This window comes from Phoca vitulina, unplaced genomic scaffold, assembly GCF_004348235.1.
Source record: "Phoca vitulina isolate PV1807 unplaced genomic scaffold, GSC_HSeal_1.0 scaffold63, whole genome shotgun sequence".
In the NCBI taxonomy this organism is placed as follows: Eukaryota; Metazoa; Chordata; class Mammalia; order Carnivora; family Phocidae; genus Phoca; species Phoca vitulina.
In genome coordinates, this window is record NW_022589766.1 from 85,454 (window position 1) to 101,286 (window position 15,833).

The following is a 15,833-nucleotide window of genomic DNA, read 5'->3' on the forward strand; positions in this document are numbered from 1 at the left end:
TGGTGTCCATTAGCATGGTAAATGGTTTTCCACCCCCTCACTTTCAATCTGGGGGTGTCTTTGGGTCTAAAATGAGTCTCTTGCAGACAGCATATCGATGGGTCTTGTTTTTTAATCCAATCTGATAGCCTGTGTCTTTTGATTGGGGCATTTAGCCCATTTACATTCAGGGTAACTATTGAAAGATAGGAATTCAGTGCCATTGTATTGCCTGTAAAGTGACTGTTACTGTATGTTGTTTGTGTTCCTTTCTGGTCTATGTTGCTTTTAGGCTCTCTCTTTGCTTAGAGGACCCCTTTCAATATTTGTTGTAGGGCTGGTTTCGTGTTTGCAAATTCCTTTAGTTTTTGTTTGTCCTGGAAGCTTTTTATCTCTCCTTCAATTTTCAATGACAGCCTAGCTGGATATAGTATTCTTGGCTGCATATTTTTCTCATTTAGTGCTCTGAATATGTCCTGCCAGTCCTTTCTGGCCTGCCAGGTCTCTGTGGATAAGTCTGTTGCCAATCTAATGTTTTTACCTTTGTAGGTTACATATCTCTTCTCCCGAGCTGCTTTCAGGATTTTCTCTTTGTCTCTGAGACTCGTAAGTTTTACTATTAGATGTCGGGGTGTTGACCTATTTTTATTGATTTTGAGAGGGGTTCTCTGTGCTTCCTGGATTTTGATGCCTGTTTCCTTCCCCAAATTAGGGAAGTTCTCTGCTATAATTTGCTCCATTATACCTTCTGCCCCCCTCTCTCTTTCTGCTTCTTCTGGGATCCCAATTATTCTAATGTTGTTTCGTCTTATGGTATCGTTTATCTCTCGAATTCTGCCCTCATGATCCAGTAGTTGTTTTTCTCTCTTTTTCTCAGCTTCTTTATTTTCCATCATTTGGTCTTCTATCTCACTGATTCTTTCTTCTGCCTCATTTATCCTAGCGGTTAGCGCCCCCATATTTGATTGCACCTCATTGATAGCCTTTTTGATTTCTACTTGGTTCGATTTTAGTTCTTTTACTTCTCCAGAAAGGGTTTCTCTAATAACTTCCATGTTTTTTTCAAGCCCAGCTAGTATCTTTAAAGTGATGATTCTGAACTCTAGATCTGACATCGTACTAATGTCCGTATTGAGTAGGTCCCTGGCAGTCGGTACTACCTCTTGTTCTTTTTGTTGAGGTGATTTTTTCCGTCTTGTCATTTTGTGCAGAGGAGAATAGATTAATGAGAGAACAAAATGCTAGCAGGGTAACAATGTCCCCAGAAAATATACTCTAAACAAATCAGAAAAGACCTGAAGCAGTGGGAAAAGAAAGGGAAAGAGAGAAAAAAGAAAAGGAAAGAAAAAAAGAAAAAAGAAAAAGATAAAGATAAAAACAAACAAAAGCAGAACAAAACAAAACAAAACAAAAACAGAATGTGATCAAATATGATCAGGCTGGATTATAGATCAGTGCCACACACTAGATTTTGGGTGTATTTTCGTCTGTTAAAAGAAAGTCCCTCCCAAAATTTAAAAGAAAGAAAAACTTATATATGTACAAAAATAAGGGTTGATATGATGAAGGGATGGAATATGACTGTAACGATGGAAAGTATAAAAAATTTTAAAAAAGGATTTGATAAGTTGTTTGAAAAAAGAAAGAAGAGGATTAAAAAAAAAAGAAAGAAAGAAAGAAAAAAGGGAGAGAATGTGATCAGGCAGGGGAGTAGAAAAAAACCATACACTAGAGATTTAGAGTATATTTTGATCTGTTAGAAGAAACTATCTCAAGATTTTAAAGAGAGAACAACTTATATATATATGCCAAAAATACGGGTAACTACTATGAAGGGATAGAATATGACTTTAAAAATGAAAAATAAAAATGTTTTTTTTTTTAAAAAGGGATTGATAAGATGTTGGTTGAAAAAGGGAAAAAGAAAAATTCAAAAAAAAAGAAAAAAGGAAAAAAGAAAAAAAGACAGTTAAAAAAAATAATTAACTTTGAAAGACTAAAGAATCATGGTAAAAAAGCCATGAATTCTATGTGCAGTGTTCCCCTAGCGCTGGAGTTCTGCCGTTCTCATTGATCGGTAAACTTGGTCTTGGCTGGCTGTTCTCGCTGATCTTCTGGGGGAGGGGCCTGTTGCCGTGGTTCCCAAATGTCTTTGCCGGAGGCAAAATTGCCCCGCCCTTGCCGGTCCGGGCTGAGTAATCTGCTCGGGTTTGCTCTCCGGAGCTTTTGTTCCCTGCAAGCTTTCCGTACAGCTTTGGAGGCGGAGAGTGAAAATGGCGGCCTCCCAGTCTCCGCCCCGGCGGAGCCGAGAACTCGGGGTCCCGCTCCTCAGCGAGCCCCCAGAGAAAAGCAGTCAGTCACTCCCGTCTCCCCGGTCTCTGGCCGCACTCCGTGCTCACCCGGCCTGTGACCGCGCGCTTCTATCTCTGGCACCCGACCCCGGGTGGAGTCTCCAAACCCAGCAGATCCCTGCGGTGCGCTCCCACACCTCTCCTCCCGGGGGAAGAAGGTGAGTCTCCCCGGATCTGCCGCTTGTTGGGTCCCTGCTGGAGGAGCAGTGGCCCGACTGTGCCGCGGATCACGGTTTATAGCAACCCCAAGCTGAGAGCCCGCGCCTGGGCTCCGTCTCTGCAGCCGGCTTCCCTGCTCCGATACCTGGGAGCTCTGCCGCACTCAGGCACCCCCGGTCTTTCTGTGACCCCGAGGGTCCTGAGACCACACTGTCCCGCGAGGGTTCCACCCCCCACTTCGCCACCAGAGTGACGTCCCTCAGCGGAGCAGACTTCTAAAAGTTCCGATTTTGTGCTCCGCGGCTCTGTCACTTGCCAGAAGCGGCCGACGGAGGCCCCTCCCCCGCCGTCTATCCTCCCGAATATCGCCTCGGATTCACTTCTCCGCACGTCCTACCTTCCAGAAAGTGGTCGCTTTTCTGTTCAGAGAGTTGTTGCTCTTCTTTTCTTCGATCTCCTGTTGAGTTTGTAGGTGTTCAGAATGGTTTGATCCCTATCCAGCTGAATTCCTGAGAGGAGACGAAATCCCGGTCTCCTACTCCTCCGCCATCTTGCTCCGCCCCGGGTCTTTGCTTTCTTGAAGGACAGCAAACAATATGTGAGAAAGTAAGAAATAAGAAAGTAATAAAAGAAAATTAAATGGTGCGGCACCTGGATGGGTCAGTCAGGTAAGTGTCCAACTCTTGATTTCAGCTCAGATCATGATCTTGGGATTGTGAATTCAAGCCCTGTGTTGGGCTCTGCACTTCGTGGGAAGTCTGCTTGAGGTTCTCTCTCTCCCCCTCTCCCTCTGTCCTCCCCCCACCCATGCTTATGCACACACACTCTCTCTCTAAAATAAATAAATAAATTTTTAAAAATAAAAAAGAAAATTAAATGGTAATGTGAAAGAGAGTGGCTCAGTTAGGTTGGGCAGTCAGGGAAACATCTGAGCTGTCCTAAATGGTAAGAAATCAGCCAGAAGATGTAGTGGAAGGTAATTCCTGCATTCCTTCTCATTTCCTGTGCCATTTATTTGTTTATTTATTTAAATTTTATTTATTTATTTGAGAGAGAGAGAGCGCATGAGCAGTGGGGAAGGGCAGAGGGAGAGAGAGAAGCAGACTCCCTTCTGAGCAGGGAGCCTGACGCAGGGCTCGATCCTAGGGTTCGGGGATCATGACCTGAGCTGAAGACAGATGCTTAACCAGCTGAGCCACTTAGGTACCCCTCTTTATTTATTTATTTAAAAAAATTTTAATTCTAGTGTAGTTAACATGCAGTGTTATATTAGTTTCAGGTGTATGATATAGTGATTCAGTAATTCCACATATTACTCAGCGCTCATCACGGTATGTGTCCTCTTAATCCCTGTCACCTATTTCACCTATTCCCCCTCCCCGCCCCCCATAACCATTTTGGTCTCTATAGTTAAGAGTCTGTTTCTTGGTTTGTCTCTTTTTTTGGTCCCTTTGTTCATTTGTTTCTTAAATTGCACACGTGAGCAAAATCATATGGTATTTGTCTTTTTCCGACTGGCTTATTTCGCTTAGCGTCATACTCTCTAGCTCCATCCATGTTGTTGCAAATGGCAAGATTTCATTCTTTTTTATGGCTGAGTAATATTCCATTGTATATATATACCACATCTTCTCTATCCATTCATCTATCGATGGGCACATGGGCTGCTTCCATTATTTGGCTAGTGTAGAAAATATTGCTATAAACATAGGAGTGCCTGAATCCCTTTGAATTAATGTTTTTGTATTTGTTGGGTAAATACCTAGTAGTGTGATTCCTGGATCATACAGTTCTATTTTTAATTTTTGGAGGAACCTCCATACTGTCCTTTAATACTAGCTGACTTGTATCCTAGAGCACTGTCCTTGATCCACTTCTCTATCTAAACACTCTCCCCACCCCCACAGCTTTAAATACCATTTATAGATAACTCTCAAAGTCACATCTCCAGCCTAAACTGTTTCCATGGGTTCCAGGCTTATAGATCAGACAGTCTCCCTAACATTTCCACTTGAAAGCCAAATAGGCATCTCAAAGCACACAGAACTATTGATTTCCCACTCCAAGGGCAGGAATGCATCCAGATCTAAGTACAAAGTTGAAACAGGATCTGGAAAAAAAAAACCAGTTGGGAACCAAGGCAGAATTCTCTCTGCTGCCTTTACTTCTCTCTGGGTATCTGTTTTGTCATCATTCTTTGATCCCTAGGTTCATGACAGAATATGGCTCTTTACGGCTCATGCAATCTATGTTGTAGATTGAGGAGTCATTAGTGCTGTCCAAATAGTTTCTACTTTCTACCGTCTAGGCACTTGCTAGGAATATACTTCCTTTATAGTTCAGGGGAGGGCAGGAGGAGGGGAGTGACTGAGAGGATGTGAGTAGTTCTGTCCAATGAGTTGTGAAGAAAAATGTTATGTCACTTCCAGGTTGAGCAGTTGATTCATTATGTGAGTTCCTCCAAAGCTTCACTTGTTTCTTTGACAAGGTGATGTCAACATTCAAGATGGTGTCTGTCTTAACAGTCTGTATCCTTGAGTAGCTTCTCTTGTATAAAGCCTACTGGTCATCCTGTGATGGACACATGAGAGAAAGAAATACATCTCTATTGTTATTTTTGGTGTTGTTATGGCAGTAAAATGTCGCCTGTGCAGACTGACACACGGGGACAGCCACACAGAGAGGCTCTTTCTTCTCTTCTCTTGATTTTAATTCCAAATACTCAGGGGAGATTTTCTGATTGGCTCAGTTTGTGTCTGGTTTCCAGCAGTTATCCAATGATCAATGACCAGGGCCAGGGGTCATACTGTACCTTATACAGAGGGGCCCTCTGCTACAGTAAAGGGGATCATAGTAAGTAGGCAAATATTCCACAAGGGTGTCTACTGTAAACATATGGCTATAAAATTAGACCATTGTATACTGATTTAAAAACAGTATATGAAATTGAAACACTTTAACCTTTTACATAAAAATTTTAGACTCTTATTACTCATTCAATGTTTATTTACCATCTGTTACATTCCAAACTCTTCTAGGCACCAAGGACGCAAAAGCAATCCAGAGAGAAAAACCCTTGCTCTCACAGAAACACAGCAAATAAATGAAAATACATTAATATAAAATGATGGGGGAACTAAAAGGGTAAGAATCAAGATAGAGGAGTGCATTGGCTACCTATTGTTGCTTAACAAATTACCCCAAAACATAGCATCTTAAAACAGTAGACATTTATTATCCCACAGAGTTTTTGAGGGTCAGGACTCCAGGAGAAGCCTAGATGGAAAGATCTAGCTCCAAGTCTTTTGTAAGGTCTCAGCCAAGCTGGTTGGGCAGAGCTGCAGACATCTCAAAGCTCCACTGGGGCTGGAGAACCCACGGCTGAGCTCAATCATGTGATTATTGGCCAGTCACTGTTCCTCATTGGCTGCTGGCCAGTGGCTGACCTACTCCAGGGGCATCTTTGGGCTCATTATAAAAGCATTCAGGAGCTGACTCCACATTTCACTGATGAAGGAATGTCCACAAAAAGATGCAATCCAAGGTTTTCTGATTATTTAACTTCAGGACTGGGTGGCAAGGTATAATTTATGGAAAGAAAGCTTCAAATTATAAATTGAGGCTTATGTAGAAGAGGCTAATTATAGAACTCTAAGGATTGTAAATGACCAGAAGGAGAGAGAGACTTTTGTCAATTAATATTTATTGAACATTTACTATGTGCTGAGTTTTGTGCCAAATGCTTTATAGAGTTTTAGAAGGGGAAGAGAAATTTCAAGACAGAGTTCAGGATGATGATCTCAGATAAATGGTCTCCTCTTTTATCCATTCTAATTCATGTCTGAGTCTTAGAGAGAGAAGGATTATAGCAGGAAGCAGAAAGAAGTAATTCTCCCACATAATCTATGAGAGATTTGGGGATCCTAAGGCAGTACTCCTCAGGAACTACCGAGACAGAGTATGGTACCAAGGAAATATGTCTCTTGTTGAGCTCAGAGAGGCCTCTGCACAGTGTCCCATGGAGATGAAGTGATTTCAGGGGACTGTCGACTACATGCAGCCCTTACGAGGAGGGAGCTTCAGTGGAGGTAGTATCAGAAATGGGCAATGTTAATGAAGAGAAAGAGAGGAAAAATGGTAGCATCTCTGATATGGCCCCGATCAATTATGTAGGGACCCTTGAAGACAACTAGAAAGTGCCATGGTTGTTGAGGACCCTTTAGTGAAGGTAAGAAAGTTGCTGGGGACACTTCGCAGAAGGGATGGAGGACCCACAATAGCAATGAGAATGAAACGGAGAAAAGTGTGGCACTTAGATATTTATGACAGGAAAGAATACTTCTGGTGGATGTTAGAAAGATGTTAGAAGGACCTGTTCTTACTAGTAAAATATGTTCTCCTCTTCCTCATTATTCCATTGCACAGAAAGTTGAAACTCTTGGTTAAACCCCCTTTGAACTAAGATATGGAGATTGAAGGTTATGTAAAAAGGAACAAGAGGAAGAAAAAGAGCAAAGAAATAGAAGAAAATAAAGATTTTTTTCTAAATATAGAAGACAACTAAAATTTATTCTCAATATATGTTCTAGAGATAGAATCACTAGACATAAATATCAGTTAGCTTTTGAATTGTGGTTTTCCACTGGCTCTAATAGTGAATTTTCTCCTTTGTAAATTTTTTAGTATAGGTAATTCTAAAAGCTTGTATATATATGATTGCTTCATGCAGCCTCCATAAGATGGCTCTGGTGCACCCTGAAATCCATATTAGTATCTTTTTCAAACACCTTAGATCAAGAAAACTGATCTACATAATGATTTATCTTAAGCATAAGTTGAAAATCAGTAGCTAAACCATTGACAAAGCCATATTTAACTCCTACATTATAGCTATCCTATTCTAGTTGGCATTTAATTATGCAGAGACCCAAAGAGATAGATGGTCCTAAGAGCCAGAAAACTTGAGCTGTGAGACTTGGAAATTCTTGCTAAAGGATTGTTCACTGATAGCATTGCCTTCACAGAGGCACTGGGCTTATAAAAAGAATGAATTTTTAAAAATCTGGCAAACATCAACATTTCGATGTTTGGGCCATCGACAATTTATATATGTATATACATTTAACACTTTTAGGGTCATTCACCATATATAATGTAACTGCAGCTCCAAATGTTTTGTTATAATCCATCGATATGATCCCTTAATTCCCCTCAATGAAACCACATCATAAAGAAGCTTTTAATGTCAGGACAGGGAACGGTGAGGATAAGAAAATATGGGATAGGTAGTTCAACTATCTCTATAAATTAAAGACAAAGTAGAGTTTGGGACTAGCTACACATGAATATTCCTTTAGAGTATTATATGCTTCCATTTTATTGGATTCCTCAGAAACTAATGTTCTGTTCAGTAAGGTTTTTGTGGGCTAATCATATTGCTACTTTTACAAATTATTTCTTCTTTTTTAATTTTTTAATGGAAACTCCCCAGTAAAATAAGAATGAAATTTTTCATAAATCAAAATGTCTTCCCATATCATCCATTTATCGAACTGTTGTGGACTGAAAAACGGCCCTTCAAAGATGTCCATGTCCTAATCTCTGGAGCCAGTGGATCTGCTACCTTACATGACAGAAAGGACTTTGCAGATGTGATTAAGCTGTGTTAAGGATCTCAAGATGGGGAGATTATTCTGGATTCCCAGGTGGATCTAATGTAATCCCAAGGGGCCATAGTAGAGGGGATTGGAGGGGGAAGAATCAGAGAGGAGAATATGAAGGTGGAAGCAACACTCTTAGAAAGACAGGTCAGAAAGTGATATGCTGCTGGCTTGAAGATGCAGGAAGGGGCCAAAAACCAAGGAATGCAGGCAGCCAATTGCTGGACAAACCAAGAAAGTGCATTCTCTTCTACATCTTCCAGAGGAACACAAGCCTGCCGCCATCTTGATTTTGGCCAGTGAGGTTGACTTTGAAGTTCTGACTTCCAGAACTGTAAGATGGTAAATTTATGTTGTTTTAAGCCACAGATTTGTGGTAACTTGTGGCAGCAGCAATAGGAAAGGAATATACCAACTAAATAATGGCTTAGATCATTTCTGTTTTGTAGACAAGTGAATAATATTAGCCAGGTAGATTTCAAGCTTCAGAGTGTTAGCTCTTGCCAAAATACTATGCTTTCTCTTACTTCCACCAAACATTTACCCTTCGTTGTACCTTTATCCTACTGTTGGCTGAATATTCCTGTTTGATGTGACTTTTGACATGTATTCAGTCTTGACAGAGAGAAAGCCAACTGACTCAGCTAATATATGTTTTTCTCTAATGCTTAGTTTTCTTTGGGCTTAGCCATATGTGTTAGTTTTCTAAGTTTCTAGCTTAGAATTACAGTATGTTGTGACCCTAAAAATTGCAAAACCATTTTATACTCAGCTCAAACCAATCAAACTCACATATTTAATAGCTTTAATGAGGCCCAGGCCTACAATTCAGCTCTCTGAATTATCCATCAGAGATACTGCCCTCTATGATCCTGGGTACCACATAGCAGAGGAACTAAATGTGTACTATTCTCTTACCCTATATTGTAGTTTCTTTGTTAAACTCTTGCCTTCTTGGATTTAGATACCTTTAAAAGAGTTTCATGCTTGCCTTTCTTTTCATAGTCTAGTTCCTAAAAACCAAAATGTAGTTGCATTGTTAACATAGAGTTCAAATCCATTCTTAGATTCCATTTTAATTCATCATTTTCTTTAGAAATCTTAAGTGAAATTGACAAAGTTAAACAAAAATTTAAAAGAAATGTTGAAATTCCAATATTATTAGAGCATCTCAGCTTTTAGTTCTGATATTATCCATTTTTTTTAACATTTCAGAAACATCAGGGAATTACATTCATTTTCCCTTTCTAGGGGATTTTTCCCCCCAGATGGTAAAACTGAAATATCAACCCCAAAGAACATCTGTGGGTATTGAGTGGATGCATGAACTTTTGACTGCCCATATCTGGCCCTCTCCCTCCCTGTGTTTGGGGAAATGCCCCATAGATGAGTCCTATAAGAACTTAAGGATTGTCCTAGGTTTGGTTAGAGATAATGTCTTCTAAGGCGATGAGATTATCGACATAAAATTGTCCTGGTTTTGTAGATGAGCTCATCATCCAGTATCACAATGAAAAGTCTGCTGCCAAGTCAGAAGAGGGGGAATTCAGTGAACTATAAGATGGGTAAGGAGAACTTTTGACTAAAGGGAGTTCTTGAGTCCTGTCTTGAAAGATAGCTGGTATTTTCATAAAGGAAAAAAGAAAATGGCATTCTAGATGAGGAGAAAATTTAACAAAATTAACTGGTCTGAAATGGTGTGATCCAGTGGAGAAAAGTCAACTCAGTCTCAACTCTGCACAATTAGAACAAATAGAACTTTTTACCTTAAATATGCACATTTTCTACTGAAAAATTGCCCTGAGCTCCTCCATGTCTATTTCACCATCCACTTGCAAACCTGTGTGCCCTTACATATCACATGCCCTCTGTTTAGAATGCTGTTGCCTTCCCTGGTAACCTTACCCCAAATAGACCAGAAAAGTCTTACACATCTTTCAACACACAAATAACACTGCCCTCATATTCCCAGGCAGAATCAGGCTCCTGGGCTTTTGAGATACCTTGAACATATCTAGAGTCTAGCACTTACTACATCTACAGTATGTTCACATTACTGTAGTTTTGTTTGTTTGCTTTTTTTGCTGGAACATTTAAACGCGAATTCCTGAAATCATATTATTTTAACCTCGAATATTTTAGTATGAGTCTCTAATAAATAAGGACGTTTTTTGAGATAAGAACTTTTAAGAACAGAACAACACTATTATCACACCTCATAAAATTAACAATAACTCTGTAATATCTTTCTATTACCCAGTCTTTATTAAATTTCTTCAATTTCTCTAAAACGGATTTAGCTGACTACATCCTCAAGGTTCCAATCTGGGGCTTCTAGGACAACAATAAAGATTTGTGTTTTACCATTGGAGTACCATAATATTGCCATTTAAACTGATTGCAGAAACTTTGTTTTAAACAGCACAGCAAGGACAAAAATTAAGATAGGAAATAGAATGGAGCATAAAATTTCAGCCTTGAGGACTCATGGCTTTGGATTTATTACATAGTGTACTTTTCTCAGGGAAATACAAATCAAAACCACAATGAGATACCACTTTACACCAGTCAGAATGGCTAAAATTAACAAGTCAGGAAATAACATGTGTCGGCGAGGATGCAGAGAAAGACCCTTAACTATAGGAAACAAACTGAGGGTTGTTGGAGGGGAGGTGGGTGGGGGGATGGGGTAACTGGGTGATGGACATTAAGGAGGGCTCATGATGGAATGAACACTGGGTGTTATATAAGACTGATGAGTCACTGAACTCTACCTCTGAAACTAGTAATACACTATATGTTAATTAATTGAATTTAAATAAAATAAAATTTAAAAAAAGAGAAGATCTTAGTTGAAAAAAAATAATATACTCTTCTGAGCCAGTTCATAGCCTTTCGGGGGAGAAATCCACCTTGTCCATCCGTAGTCCCAGGACACCCCAAGAACATTTAGAGGCAGAATAGCCTCCTGAGGGTAAGAACAGGACTCTTCTTATGGGTCTCTTTCTTGAGGGATATAGACCATAGACTCATGGTCAAACCAAACGAATAATAGTAAAAAAAAGCTGGAATATTTTTTCCACTCTCAATGTTTCTTTTCAAGGTGAAGGATCTAAATAAGTGTAACATTCCTGGCCTCTCTCAATCCCTCCCTCACTCTGCCCAGGAAAGTGGTGTGATTTGCCTGATATGTAAGTTTTGGAAGAATAAACTGTACATGCTTAACTCATCTCTGTTTTCTTCTTGGAGCTAGCTTTGCACTGGGTATAGGAGGTCTTTGCTTCTCCATGATATAACCTGGGCAAGTCTCCACTCTAGTAGAACACTGTTTGGGTAAATCTAATTCTGGGGTTCACTGTGCGGTCCTTTTGGACTCACATGCCAGCTATGGACCCTAATATAGCCTTTATTGGAAATCCAGATGATGTTTTGGTCTCCATACATTCTATTCCTAGTCTTCTCGGTGTTTTTAGAACACTGATGGCAATGAAGGGTACTATTTTGTGAGTATTCTCAAAGATATAAACAATCATAAGATATGATGTCAATCTGCTGCTATATTCTATGGGCTAATATTTTATGTAGGATTTTATTTTGATGTCCATAAGTGGGATGGCTTAGTCGGTTAAGCATCTGCCTTCGGCTCAGGTGATGATCCTGGGGTCCTGGGATTGAGCCCTGCATTGGGCTCCCTGCTCAGTGGGGAGTCTGCTTCTCCCTCTTCCGCTGCCTCCATCCCCATCCCACCTCCGCTCGTGCTCTCTCTCAAATAAATGAAATATTTTTTAAAAATTCCTTTAAATAGGAAAAAGAAAACATTTTAATTTTTTCTTGAAACCATCATCAAGAAGTCAGCTAATGTTTAAAGATTCCAAAATATGCATCTCATTTTGAAACCACAGATTAAGAGTTGTACTTTTATTTGGTGCGTACTTATGTAATTTTACAATTATTTTAATATTATGTCTTATGGAACACATTTTGTCTTATGCAAAAGCATAAGATGCCAAAAGTATTTGAAAATATTAATTTTGGTTCGGTACATCCCTTTCTGTGTTATCATTATTGTACATGGCAAAGCTGGCATAAGCAAAAATTTGGTTAAATGTCTAATTTTGTTCTTATAAACCCCAATTCTTGATATGTTAGTACAAATCTGAGTTCTAGTATGCTAATCTCTGAGTAATCAAATGTGCCTAGGAAAAAATAATCTTCGGGGAGCTGCATCTACAGACCATATGATTTGCATTATTAGTACTTTCCATGTAATAATTCTACACATTGTTATCATTAGCAACACTATTTCAATCATGAATATCACCAAGTTCAGAAGAAATCATTTCTGAATTGTCTCTATTAGGCCGTGATCAAGAGGAAAAAATACAAGACTGAGTTTTCCTTTAGTGTTGTATCTGACATTTTTAAATAGACTCATTTTCTGTGGTTTCATGTAACCTATTACATTTGTCACTGGATGGCAAGGAGGCCTGTCTCTCATTAGCACTTCCGCTAGTACTTGAGAAAAATATCCTAAAAGAAAAAAGATTCAATTTGCCTCCCCTGGATTTGGAGGCATTTGATTTTTTTTTTGAGAATTTCAGTAAATATCATCTCTAATTTTAGTTGAATACCCCTCACCATATGATATTACAAGATAGAGCTAACATACTATCCGCCTAGAAATATGTTTCTCTTTGATCCTAAAAATGGCTTTTGATTAAAAAATTGGCTCTCCATTATGTTAAAAGTGAGATAGAATTTAAGTGGTGGTGGGGGAGACTGATCTGTAAAAGGCAGAACAAAGGAATTGATCAGAATTAAATCTGTGACTTTTTATCCATCTCTTAATTTTTTTCCCTCCTTTATGTTTACCTGAATCCCAAAATTTCCCTGTAAACTTCTGCAGATTTGGAATGTGTTTATACTGGGTTTGTCTGTAGTGTGTGTGTGTGTGTGTGTGATCTTTGCAAGAAGTTTTGGAAAGTGTTTTTAGCCCAGTTATTTGCCTTGCTCCTCCTTTTTTTTTTTTCCCCATCACCAAAGATGTCCTTTTAGCATCTGTTAGTGACTCCCTGTTGAGGTGAGCCATTTGGGATAAGACAGAATTCCCCTTGTCCCACTCACCAATGAACGTATCCTGGTGTAAGTGCTGAGTAATCTTACAGTCGTGCAAATCAGACTGTGTCACTCCCATGCTTAAAATTGCTCATTGGCTCCCTCTTACTTATAGGATGAAACCCACACTCCTCTATCCAGCAAACAAGGTCTTTATGATCTGGCCCCAATCTTCCATTCTGTTCTCATCTCCCCTTCTCTAGGAGTTGAACAATCTAGAGTTTTCCTACAAGCTAAATTTGATCCCTTTGTCTTTACACATCTATTTTGTATAATCTTGGGTGGCCTTCACCAACTGGGGAGGCTAATTAATTGTCTTCAGTTCAAATGCTAAACCTTTTCAAGGAAGCCTTTCCTACCTGCCTCAGGCGTATTCCAGAATTCCCACTGTACTTTGTACACACCTACTAAAGCAGAGATGGCTAATTTACTGCCAATCCAATATCCATTCTTCTCTCTTTCCCTCATAAAGGCTTTTTAATTTTATTTGGAGTGGCAGTGTGCCCAGTTCCCAAACGTCTTGTGTCCAAGCGACCAATCTCTGGCCAATAAGCTACAAATAGATGCTGGGTGGAACTTCCAAGAAATCTTGGACTGCAGACTGACAGCTGGCACTGACCCTTTTTGTATTTACATACTGCCTGGAATGTGGATGTATTGGCTGGACCTGTAGCACCCATCTTGGACCATAAGGCTCTGTTAAGAATGAATACCATGTATTAGAGATGGTGGGGCAGAAAGATGGAAAAATCTGCGATTGACACTGTGAGGCTGTCTTAAAAGCTAATAGCCTTGGGCTATGTACTTCTGAACTTCTTTTACCTAAGAGATAAAAATTTGTTTATCCACTTTGTGCTTTTGAAATATGCTTATGGTATGCAGTCATTAGTTAGGTTTTCTCTTATATTCACCAACTCTAATTGTGACTAATGCATCCGCATTATAGCAATTACCAAAGTTATAATATTGATCTGTTTTCATATATATGCCCCCCACTCTGTTATTTTGCAGGAGGAGAGCCAGGGTTACTGTGTTGTGTTCTAATATAACAAGACTATCATGCTGAGTTCTGCCAGGACATGACTCTTGAATTGGTGGTGAGGGATGAGAATGGGGCCTTCCCAAAAGGCCATTCTTGGTGTCTATCATCTAGAGAACAGGCAAAGTCTTCAGATAAAACCAGAACAATTGTAAGGGGGAACTCAGTTGATAAATAACTGGGCCTTTCTCATCTTCTGAGCCTGAACTGTGAGGAGTCTGGATTTCCATAAGGACACTTTCAGGTGAGGAGGCATATGGGGATGCAGACTAAGTTGGGACCGTTGTGCATCACAGAGTAAAATTGAGTAAGCCATAGCTTATAAGTTGATTCACTCTAGATGCATGCTGTTCTCTCTGTGTATTTACATTTTAAATGTTTCAGCCCTATCTAAGCATTATTCAGGAGTGCCAAGGCAGCATCTGTTTCCATCCTGAGCCTGAGGGTATGTAGAGTCCTTCTGAAGTCAGCATGAGGGTAGCTGCACAAATTGACCAGGGTCCACAGAGTAAAGGAGAACTCAGGAAGAAAGGGTGAGAAAAGTGAATCAAGGGGCCAGCCACCCCTTCCACGAAGAGCACTTGCTTCTAATGCAAGACTGTCCATTAAAGAATACTGAACTTCCTTCAATTATGAACACATCATAATAGAAGGGCACATGGAGGTCATTTAGTCCAAACTTCTTATTTTACAGATGAGAAACTGAGATCCACAGAGGTTACATGAACTTGCCCATGCTCGTGGCAGAGCTAGTTCAGTGTTCTTTCCACTACACAATATTGATATCAGGTCACTGAACAAATCAATTTTCAATGAAATAAAAGAAATTTTAAGAATTGCATGTTTATGTAATTTTAGGGAGAAGAAATCCACAGGTTTTTTTTTTTTTTTTAAATCAAATTTGCAAGGACATCCATGAGCCATAGCATAAACAGTAAAGGTTGGGAGAATGGCAATTTTAGTCACTTCTTCATCTGTTTTTCCAAGATCCTGTGAATGAGATTCCAACAGGTAAGTCCCTCTCACTCCCTAACTCTATCTACCAAGCTGTTTCTCCTGAAGGAAAGTAGCTTGTATTTTCAATGTAATCTTTTTTTCTTTGATGTTTTACTGTAATTGTAACTAAGGCTTTGTTGGGAAAATACCTTTATTATGATAGGTGCTCCATTCGGAGGCATGTGGCGTTTCCATATCCTCCCCCACCTGCTGACAGATGAATGTTTGTTTCTATCAACGTTGGCTGCATTGGAAGGCCTGGTGCTCTACAGTCAGTGCTAATATTTTCCTTCATTCTTCACAAGTGTTTGCTCCGTTCAACATGATAATTTGAACTTGGTTGCTCACTCATTCAATATAATTTCTGACCTCTGTGGACTTGGAAAATTATGTCCTTTTCCCAAGTGATTTTTTTCTTTACTCATTTTATTATAGAGTTTATGCCTCACACTTCAATCAGACTAAGTAGTTAGCAAAATAAAATTTAAAATGTTAACGTCACTGAGTGAGTGAGTGAATGAATGAATGAATAAA